Source organism: Schistocerca nitens, chromosome 6 (genome assembly GCF_023898315.1).
Source record: "Schistocerca nitens isolate TAMUIC-IGC-003100 chromosome 6, iqSchNite1.1, whole genome shotgun sequence".
Classification (NCBI taxonomy): Eukaryota; Metazoa; Arthropoda; class Insecta; order Orthoptera; family Acrididae; genus Schistocerca; species Schistocerca nitens.
Genome location: NC_064619.1, coordinates 215,738,758 through 215,755,184, shown reverse-complemented (window position 1 = coordinate 215,755,184; position 16,427 = coordinate 215,738,758). Strand labels below are relative to the sequence as shown.

At 40.4% G+C, this 16,427-nt stretch overlaps 1 protein-coding gene and 1 pseudogene across 5 annotated transcripts in view; both read left to right on the top strand.

The window, feature by feature from the left end:
• Nucleotides 1–16,427, top strand: part of LOC126263736 (probable phosphorylase b kinase regulatory subunit beta) — a 195,025-nt gene that overhangs the window by 124,607 nt on the left and 53,991 nt on the right. The window lies entirely within an intron of this gene.
• On the top strand, nucleotides 5,835–5,951 carry LOC126264019 (5S ribosomal RNA; annotated as a pseudogene).

Genomic DNA, 16,427 nt, shown 5'->3' with positions numbered 1-16,427 from the left:
AAGAATTCGCGTTAGTATTTTGCAGCTGTGACTTATTAAACTGATAGTTCGGTAATTTTCACATCTGTCAACACCTGCTTTCTTTGGGATTGGAATTATTATATTCTTCTTGAAGTCTGAGGGTATTTCGCCTGTCTCATACATCTTGCTCACCGGATGGTAGAGTTTTGTCATGACTGGCTCTCCCAAGGCCATCAGTAGTTCTAATGGAATGTTGTCTACTCCCAGGGCCTTGTTTCGACTCAGGTCTTTCAGTGCTCTGTCAAACTCTTCACGCAGTATCTTATCTCCCATTTCATCTTCATCTACATCCTCTTCCATTTCCATAATATTGTCCTCAAGTACATCGCCCTTGTATAAACCCTCTATATACTCCTTCCACCTTTCTGCCTTCCCTTCTTTGCTTAGAACTGGGTTTCCATCTGAGCTCTTGATATTCATACAAGTGGTTCTCTTCTCTCCAAAGGTCTTTAATTTTCCTGTAGGCAGTATCTATCTTACCCCTAGTGAGACAAGCCTCTACATCCTTACATTTGTCCTCTAGCCATCCCTGCTTAGCCATTTTGCACTTCCTGTCGATCTCATTTTTGAGACGTTTGTATTCCTTTTTGCCTGCTTCATTTACTGCATTTTTATATTTTCTCTTTTCATCAATTAAATTCAATATTTCTTCTGTTACCCAAGGATTTCTATTAGCCCTCGTCTTTTTACCTACTTGATCCTCTGCTGCCTTCACTACTTCATCCCTCAGAGCTATCCATTCTTCTTCTACTGTATTTCTTTCCCCCATTCCTGTCAATTGTTCCCTTATGCTCTCCCTGAAACTCTCTACAACCTCTGGTTCTTTCAGTTTATCCAGGTCCCATCTCCTTAAATTCCCACCTTTTTGCAGTTTCTTCAGTTTCAATCTGCAGTTCATAACCAATAGATTGTAGTCAGAATCCACATCTGCCCCTGGAAATGTCTTACAATTTAAAACCTGGTTCCTAAATCTCTGTCTTACCATTATATAATCTATCTCATACCTTTTAGTATCTCCAGGATTCTTCCAGGTATACAACCTTCTTTTATGATTCTTGAACCAAGTGTTAGCTATGATTAAGTTATGCTCTGTGCAAAATTCTACAAGGCGGCTTCCTCTTTCATTTATTCCCCCCAATCCATATTCACCTACTATGTTTCCTTCTCTCCCTTCTCCTACTGACAAATTCCAGTCACCCATGACTATTAAATTTTCATCTCCCTTCACTACCTGAATAATTTCTTTCATCTCGTCATACATTTCTTCAATTTCTTCATCATCTGCAGAGCTAGTTGGCATATAAACTTGTACTACTGTAGTAGGCATGGGCTCTGTGTCTATCTTGGCCACAATAATGCGTTCCCTATGCTGTTTGTAGTAGCTAACCCGCACTCCTATTTTTTTTATTCATTATTAAACCTACTCCTGCATTACCCCTATTTGATTTTGTATTTATAACCCTGTAATCACCTGACCAAAAGTCTTGTTCCTCCTGCCACCGAACTTCACTAATACCCACTATATCTAACTTTAACCTATCCATTTCCCTTTTTAAATTTTCTAACCTACCTGCCCGATTAAGGAATCTGACATTCCACGCTCCGATCCGTAGAATGCCACTTTTCTTTCTCCTGATAACGACGTCCTCTTTTCTTCCTATAGATGAATTACTCCAGAACATTATTCCATAGGACATCATTGAGTGAAAATATGTTAACTTACCCATTTGCCTTTCTTCAAGATTTGCAGTGGTTTTAAGTGCAAATGTGGCTGAAATTAGTTGTTTTAAGAGTTCAAGAATGTGTTTTTTCCAGTATAAATACTGATCATCATGGACAATTAAAATTTTTGAAGTTTCCACCCTAGTTATTATTTCTTCACCACATGTAACATGTATCATTGATGTAGTACCTCTAGATGTATATAACTGAATATGTTGCATTTTTTTTTTTTTTTTTTTTTTTTTTTTTTTTTTTTTTTTTTTAAATTGGAAGTGAGATCAGTTGCAAGAAACCTTTCAATAATACTGTTATGATCATTACCATTTCTTATGTTGTTGTATGCTAGGTTGGGTTGATTACAATAGTAATGAATACTCTCGTTGTCAGAGACTGATAAACTTAGCAGTTTTGTCCCATAAGACCTTACCACAAAATTTACCACTCTCGTCATCAAAGCAACATTAGACCTTAATCATTCTTTCCTTATCATCCACTCTCCCCAGCTGCTGTGATATGTCCCCTTCTCTGAAATAGTTGTCAGATCACCTCATTTGTTTCAGAAAAAGGTACAGGCAATATGAATCACCAGCTGAAATGTACAGCCATTTTTGCACTACTAATACCGGGTGAGTATCTCAGGCCAGTCCACTGAAGATAACCAGTTACACAATCACTATCAACTGAGGTCATAGTGTTAAACTCCATTAACGAAGCACAGAAAAGAAAACCCCAGATCCCAAGTCATCTTACACAGCAGCAATGGTAGTATTTGCGGTCCAAAAGCAAAGTCCAAGATGGTCAGCAACATGCAGGATGTGATAAGCATTCAGGCAGGAGCATAATAATGGAGGTAAGAGTGGCCTTTGGAGCCACTTTCATTGTGTCCTGAACTAGTGGCACATTCCTTTGTCATATGGGACTAAGAAAGTGAAGTGGGAAGACCATGTGACTCTGCATAGGTTCGCTATGATGCCAAACTGTGAGGCAGGCTCCAGGTGCAACGCATTGTGTGCTGCATTGTTCCTGCCGAATAATAGAACCACCCCCTTATACTGAGTGATCCTAGTGTGTCAGTGTCAGTTACAGCATGGAGGAAGAGATAAGATCATGATGGAAGTGTGGACCATTGGTGGCAATTGCATCTCATTGTGATTGGACAGTGGTTAGGCCTCTCTGGCAGTGGGTGAAATCCCTGGGATCACGACCCAGGAAAATGACTGTACTGCATAATCAAAAAATCTACATGGTTGTAACCAGATGTTGTGTGAGATGACTGCAGTGGTGATGATGGCTGCTAAAAGGGCAGAGAAATTGTATTCTGAAGTGAGACTGATGTGGAGATAGAAGGCAGTGGTGTGTTCTCTTACTGAACAATAACTTCCACACAGATGTTTGGCCAAGGGTGAAACCAAAAGGATCCATCACGAAATGGCCTTGCTGTTGCATAAGTCTGCAGTGATAATGGCAATGGTGGTGGTATCGTGACATATTGATGCCACCTTAACTGAGGAGCACAGCATTAGTTAATTCTGCTTCGGTGGCTATCTCCCCCATGGGACTGGGCATCTGAGTTTTAAAGAAGCATAGCATTCTCTTTGGTTCTTCATTAGAAGCCATATGGAAAGATGCCATAGAGAACTGCTATTGCCTCCTGCTCAGTTTGAGAATGCTTATTCTGGCTGTTGTTAACATCTTAAACCCATATACAACAGACCACTATGTCCCTGAGGCATCACTTTGGAAGAGCACTGCTCGAATACTAAGAGACGAAGTATCCGCTACAAGAATAAGGGGACACTTAACATCAAATATTGTTAGCACAGGAGCCAATTGCAGGCAACCACTAACTTTGGTCAAAGCTGCTTGACCGGCAGCAGGCCATTGAAAATGTGCTCCCTTTTTCTTCAGGTGATATGATGGAAGTTTGTCTGTGGTCACATGCAGTATAAACATAGTGCAATCTTTTGCCTTTGTTAAGAAATCAGGTCTTTGAATACTAAGGAAAAGGCAATTGGTTTATCACTGCTATGTGCTCCTGTGTGCCCCAAATACCTGATTCGTGTAGTATGACCACCCTTGAAGAAACTGCATTTGACCAGATTCCAAAGGAGACATGTCTGGCAAACAGCTACCATAAATGCTGTGGGTGCTGTGCTTGAGTCCTCCCAGATTCAATAATATTATCTAAACAGTTCACACAATAAGAATCAAGTGTGTGATATCCTAAAAAGATATGAAAAAAGACTGTACAATTAGTAGCCCTTGGCCAAATGTTATACATGTTCCACTTTATAATATGGGAAGCCACAGTGCTGAAATTCATCGTAAATTGAACTTGAATAAACCCGCAAACAGCTGTTAGGTGATGATTTATTAACATTAGCAGCACGTTCAGGTGGTTCTACTAAGGAAGAAAGCATTCTTGTAATATATATTAAAAACTGATTAAGAAGAGGCAGTAGAGGCATACCCGGGCTGCTGAAACCTGTCACCTCAAGGTCACTCCCCAAATGCCATAGAGTTGGTAATATAACTAACAAATAAGTGAGGAAAGCAAGGCGCCGCATCTTCTGAACCAGTAACAGCACCGAACAAAAGCTGGTTCTGACGTCGACGCTACCACGTTGCTGGCTTCCGTGTAAACATTGTATGTTAGTGCGCGAATGCCTGCTGTTGTGTTGTGTTGTGTTACTGCCTCGACTACAATTTTTGTTTGTTAAACAATGTCACCAAAACGATGTTGTTCACCAAGCGACAATCCGATGTGTCGTGGAGTGCCATTAAATAGTCATGCTTTGGAATTGCTAAGGAGCACATGTGAGTTTTACAGCTAAGAAAAATAATTTGTTTCTGTTCTTGGGCATGCGTCGATTCCTGCCGATAAAGTTTTAGAGCGTACGTCGAAAACACTAGGACTCAGTGAAAGAACAGTTATAAGGAAAGGGGTGCTACTTCAAGACTTACAAGACAGTGAAGTAAACCGTGTGGAAGAAAGCCTCTGTGGGAGAAACAGTGTGTTTTTAAGTTCTCTGGGAAAGAAAAAAAAGCAGCCTCGTCCTTTTACAGATATTGATTCTTTCCAATCTCATGCAATTCATCAGCACATATATGGATACTATAAAAGGAAAGAATACTCCACAATAGTGAAGCAGCTAATTTCTTTAAAAGAAAGTGAACTTTTCTCAGGGGGGAAAATCTCACTTAAGATGATATTAAAAAGTATGGGCTTCCATTTTAAAAAGTTAGATGGACGAAAACTGTTACTTGAAAACGCTCATGTCGTTGCAGTTCATACCATTTTCTTACACAAAATTGTAGGAAATGATGTACGTTCAGTCATATGGTAAGATGAAACCTGGGTCAACGTGGGAGAATCAGTTGAGAAATGCTGGGCAGATGATACTCCGAATACTAGCGGTAATCAGCCAACAGGAAGAGGATCCCGATTAACTGTGACCCATGCAGGATGTTCAAACGGCTTTGTGTCCGAAGGACTTTTAGTTTTTTGATCTAAAAAGCAGGTGACTAGGTGACTATCATGAGGATATGGACCACACATGGTTTCTACAGTGGTTTAAAAATTTGTTGCTCCAGTTTAGTGTTCCAACAGTGTTTGTGATGGACAATGCATTGTACAGTTCCGTGATTTTTAGATAACACTCCTATCACTAGTGACCGTAAGGAAACTGTGGTGCAGTGGTTGCAGGCGAGACACACTGCTGCGGACATGAGCATGACAAAGCTGCTGTTATACTCACTCATAAAACAAAATAAGCCTGTGATGCCTAAATACATTGTAGACGAAATTTCAAGCGAACAGGGTCATTTGGTAATTAGGCTACCACATTATCACTGCTATTTTAATCCAATTGAATTGGTTTGGAGTGAAGTCAAGGCATACATTAAAAGTAACCATAAGACTTTTACTATAGCAGAAGTGGAAAGACTGCTATGTAAAGGTCTTGCTACTGTAGACACTACCTCATGGAGGAAAAAAGTAGACCATGTTGCTAAACTCATAAGAGAAGCACAGATTATAGATGGCATTATAAATGAAAACAAACAATTAATGATTTCTCTTAATGATGATGGGCAACGGCCTTGCCGCAGTGGATACACCGGTTCCCGTGAGATCACCGAAGTTAAGCGCTGTTGGGCGTGGCCGGCACTTGGATGGGTGACCATCCAGCTGCCATGCGCTGTTGCCATTTTTCAGGGTGCACTCAGCCTCATGATGCCAATTGAGGAGCTACTCGGCCGAATAGTAGCAGCTTCGGTCAAGAATACCATCTTATGACCAGGAGAGCAGTGTGCTGACCCCACGCCCCTCCTATCCGCATCCTCCTCTGTGGATGATACGGCAGTCGGATGGTCCCGGTAGGCCACTCGTGGCCTGAAGATGGAGTGCTTTTTTTAATGATGATGAAGACAATAGTTTTGGCACTTATTCCTATGACAGTGAAGGAGAACTGGACGGAATTGCGCCGTTGACATCGTAAATTGTTGAGTGTAAATGTACACAGAATTAATTCTTTCTCTCTGCAATCGGGTAGGCTATGAATGTTTTGCTTTATTTCTTTCTATGAGTGTAGATAGCTTGTTCTTTGGTATGCTTAGGTTTACATTAGTATACGATGTTTTACGTACAGCTATTACAGTAACAATTTGAATGACTTTTCATAGATATTGTCATTAACTTCGGTTGTTTTTATTTCCCAGTTTCATATACTGTCAAACGCTGAGTCTCTGTCATCGTTCCCTCCATTGTTAGAAAAATGTACTTTGTTGCACTTAACGTATAAACGTTGATTGTAGCTTTCATTTACAAAATGTATTTCAGAGTTGTGGGCATATGCGGTGGCAGCTATTGCAACCTCACTAGCGCAGTGTAGCCAACCACACGCGAGCTGTCAAGTGACATGTTTCACCAGTCCACTTAACCTAAATAAAACTACTAAAAATAGTGTCAAATAGATAAGCACACAGTGACACTCCCAATGTTTGCAGTCACAGAATCCAATCGCTAGGAGAGGGAAAGTTGTCAACAACAAGTAATAACCAGCAGAGCACTGGGTGAATAGTGCAAGAGATGAGGCACAAAAACTACTAAAAACCGAAAATGAACATCAGATAATAGATGACCCCATTAATAAAGGCAAACCCTGTAGTTTGTTGTCGCAAGAGCAAAGCACTGGAGGCGGTCAGTTGTATACTAAACTGGTGCAGGTCACCATACAACTTAAGCGCTAGTGTGTGATGTCTATAACATGGCCTAGTTCAAAGTCAGTGAGGTGTTAACTATGTTGTCTTTGTCACCTTAAAGACATTCTTGACTAACATCACTTAGTGCCACTATTATGTGACTGGTGTGAAATCTGAATAGGTATCATCTTTCAGAAGTAGAAACATGCCTAGCAACTTCTGTTTATGTCGCACAACTCCTTCTTGCACTTTCTCTTTCATCAGTGTATATTGTCAGACTATCTGTTGGCTCATCATTCTTTGCTGTGCTGTTTACCATCATCATGTCAGGCAGCACCTGATTTTTGGATATGCTAGATTGCAAGAATGCTTTCCTTTCTCTCTAGAACCAACCGAAGATGCTGCTTTAATGCAGCGAAACTGGTTGTTAATAAATCATCACTTAACAGCTGTTTGTGGGTTTACTCAAGTCCCATTTACTATGTCGTATTATACATTTTAATGCTTTTTACTGGACACATTTATCAGGAGTATGACCTTGAGTATCTCCCTAATAACAGAATCAGCATTTTACTGTCTCCATAGTTTCTCCTGATATAGAGAAAACGAATAAATTATGAGACAGATCTGCTGGACCCTTTTCCTCATTAAAGGTGGGTCCCTACCATTCTGGGATCTGAGTTACCTGTCAATTCTTTTTATCCTCCCCTACCCACCCTGCTCATCTTCCTGTGGAAGGAACTATTAGTTCTGAAAGCTAGGATGTTACATCTAGTGTGTCACTTTAACTTTTGTACATGTATATCAGCAGTACTACACATTCCACCTAATTAAGGTAAGTACTGACCAGAAATCCTGTCTTATAATTGTTTAGTTTTCTTGATTGAATTCTCCTGAGACTGGTGGGATTGAAGCCTCTTTGAATTATATGACATTGGTAACTGTAACAGTCTTCCAACATTTTTGACATGCAATCAAATGGAAAAGTTACAGGGTCCATGAGAGGTTCCAACTTGTAGTGAAAATGAATTAGTTCAGATTCTGCCAAGCAAGGGGGAAAAAAGAACAAGAACACTGTCACTTTGGTTGAGTACCTGGAAAATCATTATGTGCTGATAGGGTCATTGTAGATATGCCGACGGATCTTCCTTTTCATGTTTATATGTTTGAAACAGAGGTGGCTCCAACTTGAAAACAGGCTGTACTGGCTGTTGTGTTTGCATTCTGACATTCCATATTGATTTTAACTTGCATCATAGGGAGTCAGTCTCTGTTTGTAATTCTGTCAGACAACCTGCACCAGCGTTTTGCCATTCATTACAATTGTTGTTCCAGACTTACCATGACAGAAGTAGTTCACAAACCACCTCTTTCGTTACTCCCAAAACACACAGAATATGAGTCAATACTTGAAATGTGAGGAATTTATGTGCTACTAATACTGATCCATGGAAGGTCTGCCACTTCTTATATACTCACTGCCAATTTAGCATCTAGCTATAGAGCCCTTTACCAAAGCACAGACCAGAAAATCCCAGATATCAAACCAAGTGATTTTACACAGCAGCAGCAGTCACAGTTGTAGTTCAAAAGCAAAGCTCAAGTCAAGATCCAACAGTGTGCACAGCATGGTAGGTGTTTATTTCTGGTATCTCAAAGACTGATTAAATGACAAAAAGAAACTGTAGACATATAGATTTGGCATAGCACTTTTTGTCACAGACTGTTAATATAAATAAAGCATCAAGGCTAGTAATACACTTAATGTAACTTGCGTATCATATGCACACTAACTTACTTTTATCTAAAATCTATTCCAAGGGTTACAAAAGTAATATATGTAAATGCTGACCATTTATATAAAGAGATTTGAACATGTATTTACACCGAATGTAGTTACAGTTTAAGGATATCATTGGAACAGCATGAGCTCCCTAGACTGGAATGCCATTTATTTTGTCTTAGAATTGCTTGGTAGACAAACTGTAGTAAGGCACAACTTTTCTTGGATCATTTCACAACTGGAGATTGTTCTCCTTATACCTTCATTCTGCATTCTGTCTCCTAGCACTAGGCCAAGAAGTGACCTCAGAAACCTCAACTCAGCTGCTTCAATGCTTCTTTAATCTCATTTTCTTAGGATGAGTTTTCATTATCATAGATAAGAGCAGACTTATTTATCACATTGTATAGTCTTAGTGTTACCTCTTTCCTCATAGTTCTACCAAGATGCCACCATATACAACCTTTTGTAGTATTATTTTTCTGACACTTTGAACCACATCTCAATTAGTTTTGTTAATTGATATTTTTGTCTCAAGCTATTGAAAATTGACCTGTTTTAATATTTTATTGTTTATCACTATTTTTTTCTTCTACATTTACATCTACATAAATACTTTACAAGCCACTAAGTGTATGGCAGAGGATACCATGTACCACTAGTAGTCAATTTCTTTCCTGTTCCTCTCGCAAATGAAGTGGAGAAAATGACTATCTGTATGCCTCCATACAAGCCCTAATTTCTTTTATCTTGTCTTCGTGGTCCTTATGCAAAATAGACTGATTCTCCACTCAGCAGAAAATGCTTGTTATCAGAATTTTCTCAACAGCATTTCATGTAAAGTACCTCATCTTCCCCTCAGGGTTTCCCATTTGAGTTCACATAGCATCTATATATGTAGCAGTGCTCTTTGGAACTGCTTCAATGCCATTCTTTAATCCATCCTGGTGAAGATCCCAGACATTCAAGCAGTACTCAAGAATCAGCTCCACAAGTGTCTTATATTTGGTCTCCTTTGTATACAAGCTACATGTTCGTAAAATTCTCCAAAAAAAGTGAAGTTGACAATGTGCCTTCACTAGTACTGTCCTGCATACTCATTCCACTTCATATCACTTTGCAATGTTATGCCTAGATATGTAATCAAGTTGACTTTAAAAAGGTGCACTTCAGTAATACTGTATTTGAACATTACAGGACTGTTTTTGCTACTCATCTGCATCAACTTACATTTCTCTACATTTAGAGCAAGCTGCCGTTCAACACACCAGATAAAAATTCTGTCTATGTCATGCTGCATCCTTCTACTCTCACTCAACAGTGATACTTTCCCATATGCTACAGCAAACAGTTACAGACAGCTGCTTGGCCCAGAGAGAGAGAGAGAGAGAGAGAGAGAGAGAGAGAGAGAGATTGTTTGTGTGTGTGTGTGTGTGTGTGTGTGTGTGTGTGTGTGTGTCATTCTTCCCCCTGTGCACTCATGATGTTACACTTGTCCATCATGAACACTCGCTGTCGAGGGCAACATAATCGGAACTATTACTTAAAAAGTCTTCAAGCTACTCAAATATCTGGGAACCTGTTTTGAATCTCAGACCTTCAGTAGCAGTCTACAGTGGGGCACTGTGTAATTTCCATAAATCTGCAAATATGTAATGTACCTGTTGTCCTTCATCCATGGTTTGTGGGATATCATGTGAAATAACAAGCTGAGTTTTGCATAAGCGATTCTTTCTAAATCCAGCTATGAGGGGATGTGTGGGAGTCTTGGAGGTTGTTGTTGGACTGCCACTATCCACCACCTCTACAACATCCTCCAAACCTCCCCCACATCCCCTCATCGCTAACAAACCCTGGCCCACAGACCTACTACACTTACCTCACTACTAAAGCTCCTTCCCACCACCATATGGAATCCAGAACCTAAACAGACCTGAAACACAGTCGTGAACCTTTCCTCCAAAAGCCTTAGCTCTGCAGAAGTATCAGTGCTTTCCAAAGGCCTCACCTTCTGCCCCACTCCCAAATTCAGTCATATGGAACTTGGTAGAGACCTTCTCTCCTTCTTCCTGTCCCTACAATAGAAAAACTTTTTGTCACCAACCCTACCAATCAGACTCAATCAGAGACCAATGTTGAACCCTCCCTCACTCAGTTCACTGCTCCATCCAACTGTGATCCACCCCCACTGCCCCCAAATCATGCCCTCCTAACCTTCCAGAATTTATACTCTTGAACCTTGCCTCACCATCATTCCCCAAATCCCTCAACATGCAAACTAACCTTACATCCATGGAACAAACAGCCATCAACCACGTAAGAGCTGATCCGGACCTTATAACCCTACCTGGTGACAAAGGCTCCACCACTGTTGTTTTGAACTGTGAAGATTAGCTGGTGGAAGGACTCCACTCACTGCCAGACTCATCCACCTACAAACCCTACCACATTGACCCCATTTCAGAAATCCAACAGGATCTCCAGTCTCTTCTTAGGTCCTTAGGCTCATCCCAGAACCTATCCCTGGAGTCCATTTCTCTCCTCACTCCTACAACTCCCACCACTCCCCACACTCGTATCTTCTACATGTTTCCCATAAAGTACATAAACTCAACCACCCAGAATGCCCCAATGTGGCCAGTTACTGAGCCCCCACTGAGAGAATCTACGCTGTCATAGACCAACACCTTCAGCCTATTACTGACAACCTGCCCTCCTATATAAAAGACACCAGCAATTGCATCCATTGACACTCTGCAGTTCCTGCTCCTTTAACACTTGGTGCCCATGACATTACCACTGTTGAACACTATCTTTCCTAATTCCCGATGGATTCCAGACCTACAACCTCCTTCCTAATCGCCATCACCAACTATATCCTCACCCACAATTACTTCTCCTTTGAAGGCATTACCTACAAACAAATCCGGGGTATGGCTGTGGGCATTCACGTGGAACTGTCCTATGCCAACCCATTCGTGGGCCATCTAGAAGACTCCTTCCTAAACGCCCAGAATCCCAAATCCCTCACCTGATTCTGATTCATTGATGACATCTTCAAGATCTGGATTGAGGGTGAGGGCACCCGATTCACATTCCTCCAGAACCTCAACACCTTCTTCCTCATTCGCTTCACCTGGTCATACTCAAACCAACAAACCACCTTCCTCAATGTTGGCCCCACCTTGAAGATGGTTACATCAGTACCCCCATCCATATCAAACCTACAAACCATCAGCAATACCTCCTCTTCGGCAGCTGCCATCCATTCATACCAAGAAGTCCCATCCATACAGCCTAGCCACTCATAACTGCTGCATCCATTATGACAAGCACTCCCTCTTGGAATATACCAAGGCTCTCACTGAGGGCTTCACAGACAATAATTACCCTCCCAACCTTGTACAAAATTCTACAAAAACAGATCTTCCATGCCTTATATCTCTCCAGTCATCCACCACCTCCTAAAGTCACACCATTGGGCCACAGAAGAGCATTCCCCTTTTGACTCAGGGCTACCCAGCACTGGAGCAACTGAACCACATTCTCCACCAGGGTTTTGACTACCTCACGTCGTGACCTGAAATGGAGAATATCCCACCCATTATCCCTCTCACCCCTCCCACAGTAGTATTCTGCCATCCTCCAAACCTACACAATATCCTCCACCATCCCTACACAGCTCCTGTTCCCAAACACTTGACCCATGGCTCATACCCTGTAATAGGCCTAGGTGCAAGACCTGTCTCATACATTCTCCCACCACCATCTGCTACTGTCCATTCACAAGCATCACCAATCCCATCAAAGGCAAGGCTACCTGTCAATCCAGTCATGTGATCTACAAGCTAAGCTGCAATCACTGTGCTGCATTCTACATGGGCATGACTACCAAAAAGCACCAACAAACTGTTGTCAATAAACAGATGGACCACCCCATTGCTCAGCATGCTGCCCAACTCGACTTTCTTCATTACAATGACTGCTTTACAGCTTTTGCCATCTGGATCCCTCCCACCAACACCAGGTTTTCTAATTGCGCAGGTGGGTACTCTCTCTGCAATATATCCTATGTTCCCGTAACTCCCCTGGCCCCAACCATCATTAGTTATCCTTACCCATGTAATCACAACCTTGTTCCCATTCCAGCACTACACCACCTTCTATTCCATCAATTCACCCACAGTCTTTTTACTTCTCTCTTTTTCTGCTAATCCCTGGCCCCCCATCCTGTCCTCCCTCTAATGTTCCGACTGCACCTAGCTGCCGTACCCTCTCTCCACCTTGCCCCTGTATGCTCCAACAAGCAGCACTTTACTAACTCTCTGACAGTCTTTTTGTTGTGCTTTTCTGTGATGGCACCTCAGCTATATGGGATGTAGCAACTGCCCTTTTCAACGAAATTTATTGTATTCAGTCACAGATTATGTTCTAGAATTCTGCAGCATACGAATGTCAAGGTTACAGGTCTGTAATTTTGGGGGTTCAATCATTTATTCTTATTATATGCAGGAGTCACCTACACTTTTTTCCAGTCGCTAGAGATTTTATTCTGGTGAGGGATTCATGATAAATGCAAGCTAGGTAAGGGGTCAGTGCTGTGGAGTACTCTCTGTAAACCAAACTGGATTCTCTGGTAATTCATTGAGGACAATGGGACATGAGCTGGACATGAAGTACTTCAATAATTAAAACTGAAACCAACAGCTGAACTGTAAATGAGATGTTGTTTATTCAAAACGTGCTACCAGTTTCAATGCGAAAAAGCATCTCTTCGGGCCCCAAGTGATGTCTGCCATCAATATATGAACCACAGCGACAAAGACCAACAGTTTTATTTATTTATTTATTTATTTATATACTACTTCCATAGATCTGTACATGTGAGCAAGTCACTCAGATGTGGAACGTGTCAATATATATAATAAAATACATAGAATAAAGACATTGTTATAGTATTAATAACAGTGCACAAAAGTCATACTTATTAGCTTAAAAACAAGTCAACATAAATGTGAAGATAGCAGTTTCATATTTAGGGCATTATTGCATTTATTTTAACCTTGAACAGTAATCAAAACTTCCCACTTTGGGTTTAAAAGTGACCCAAAAATGGAAATGAGAAAAACAGGAATTTTTACATTAGGGCATTATTACATTAGTTTAACAGTAAACAGTGTAAAAAAATTTAAAAACATCTTTCCAATCTGGGTTTTACTCATTTCTCTGAAAGAATTCCTCTAGTGAATAAAGTGAGGTCTCAAGTAAATAATTTTTCAAGCTACGTTTACATACTGATGTACTACTCCTTATACTTTTGATGCTGTTGGGTAGGGAATTGAAAATTTTCGTTCCAGCTTACTTTACCCCTTTCTGAATAAGTGTCAAGTTCTTTAACTCACAGTGGAAATCCTCTTTTCTTCTGGTGTTATGTTCATGATGTAGGCAATTCGTTTCATACAGAGTGGGGTTATTTATTATGAAGCACATCAGTGAATATATGTACTGAGATGTTGCTGTCAGTATTTCAAGTTGTTTTAAAAGATTTCGACATGAGGGTTGTGGGGGTACACCACAAATGATTCTTATTGCTCTTTTTTGTGCTGTGAGGATTTTCTTTGCGGCAGGTGTATTGCCCCAGAAGATGATGCCATAACACATGACTGAATGAAAATAGCCAAAGTAAGCTGACTTTGAGATGGTAATGTCATTGAAGCGTGACAAAATTCGTAAAGCAAATGTTGCCGACGTCAGCTGTTTTAGTGTTTGTAGAACGTGATGTTCCCAGTTCAGCCTACTGTCCACGTATACGCCTATGAATTTTGATAAGTACACTTGCTTTATCATCTGATCATTCTGTGTGATAACTATTTCTTTTGGGTTTTTGTGGGTTGTCTGGAACTGGATAAAATTGGTGTTTTTTTTTTTTCCAGGTTTATTGAAAGGGAGTTAATACTAAACCAACCCAGAACTTCTTTAAGGATATCATTTACCTCGGATTCTAAGTCAGTAGTTGACACATTATCCACCACAATGCTCGTATCATCAGCGAACATTGTAAATTTACACTGCTTATTGATGGATAAAGGCAGGTCATTAACATATATGAGGAACAGCAAGGGCCCAAGCACTGATCCCTGTGGCACTCATTGCTGCACAATTCCCCACTCAGAGTCCACTATATATTGTGATACACTATCTGAAACATCTAGAATAATCTTCTGCTTCCTATTTTCGAGGTACGATTTTAACCAGTTCCCTACAGGTCCTGTAATTCCATAACGACAGGCCTTCTTGAAGAGTATCTGGTGATCTACACAGTCGAACGCCTTTGATAGGTCGCATAAGACACCAATTGGCAGCCTCTTGCTGTTTATAGACTCTAGAACATCATTTGTGAATGAGAAAATTGCGTTATCTATTGAAACTCCCTTTTGAAAACCAAACTGCTGACTGTTAATGATGTTCAGGTCACTAAGGTGTGCCACAATCCTGTTGTACACAGCTTTTTCTAGGACTTTTGAAAATGTTGTTAATAGAGAGATAGGGTGATAGTTTGACACGTGTAGCATCCCCTGCTTTGTACAGGGGCCTGACAACAGAGTATTTCATTCTGTCTGGAAACACTCCTTGTTGCATGGATGTGTTGCAGATGTGAGACAAAACTTCGGTCACTTCACTACAGCAAGCCTTCAACAGCTTGCTTGAAATATCGTCGATACCAGCAGAATGTTTATTTTTCAAAGACTGTATGATTTTTTTGATTTCATTGGCAGTAATGGGAAGCACACTTATTTGACTGAAAGGTTCTGGAAAATTATTTTTCATTATACAGGCAGCTTTATCTACAGAACCATGGCAACCTATCTGTGTTGGGACAGTTAAAAAATGTTGGTTAAAGATTTCAGCAATTTCCTCACTATTAGTTATCTCTGAGTTGTCAACAGTTAAAACAATATTTTTGTCTTTGGTGTAGTCTACAGTCCCTGTTTCTCTCTTTATCACATTCCAGATTGTTTTAATTTTATTTTCAGAATTAGTAATTTCAGATGCTATACACATACTTTTAGAGTTTTTAATTACTTTGGCAAGAATTTTACAGTAGAGTTTATAATGTTTTAGCTGAGCAGGGTTGTTAGAAGTCTTTGATGCTATGTAGAGTTGTCTTTTTCTCTGACAGGAAGCTATGATGCCCTTAGTGAGCCATGGTTTTTTTGCAGACCTAGCAGGTTGGACTCTGTATGACTTTTTTGGAAATACACTTTCAAAGGTACCTGCTATCTCATTTGTGAATAAATTGTATTTTGAATTAGCAGTTTCTGCTAGATAAACAGGTGTCCAGTCAGTATGCTGAAGACATGATCTGAACGTTTGAATAGCTTCCTCACTTATTTTCCTTACTGTTTTCCATCTAAGTGAGGTGTCACTCAGATGAATTCCCAAGCTGTTGAAAGTAACTCGTTGTCCATCATGGTCAGACAGACCATTTATAACCATTTCAATATTAATATGGTTGAATTTACTCTGATCAACAAAAACGTTATCAATGAGAGTACTGGAAGAGGTTGTGGTTCTGGTGGGCGAGCTAACCACGGGAACAAGGTTGTACGTGCACATTAGATTTTCAAACTCCACCTTGCGGGGAGAATTAACCAAGAAATCTATGTTAAAATCCCCAACAACTACCATGCCCCTATTT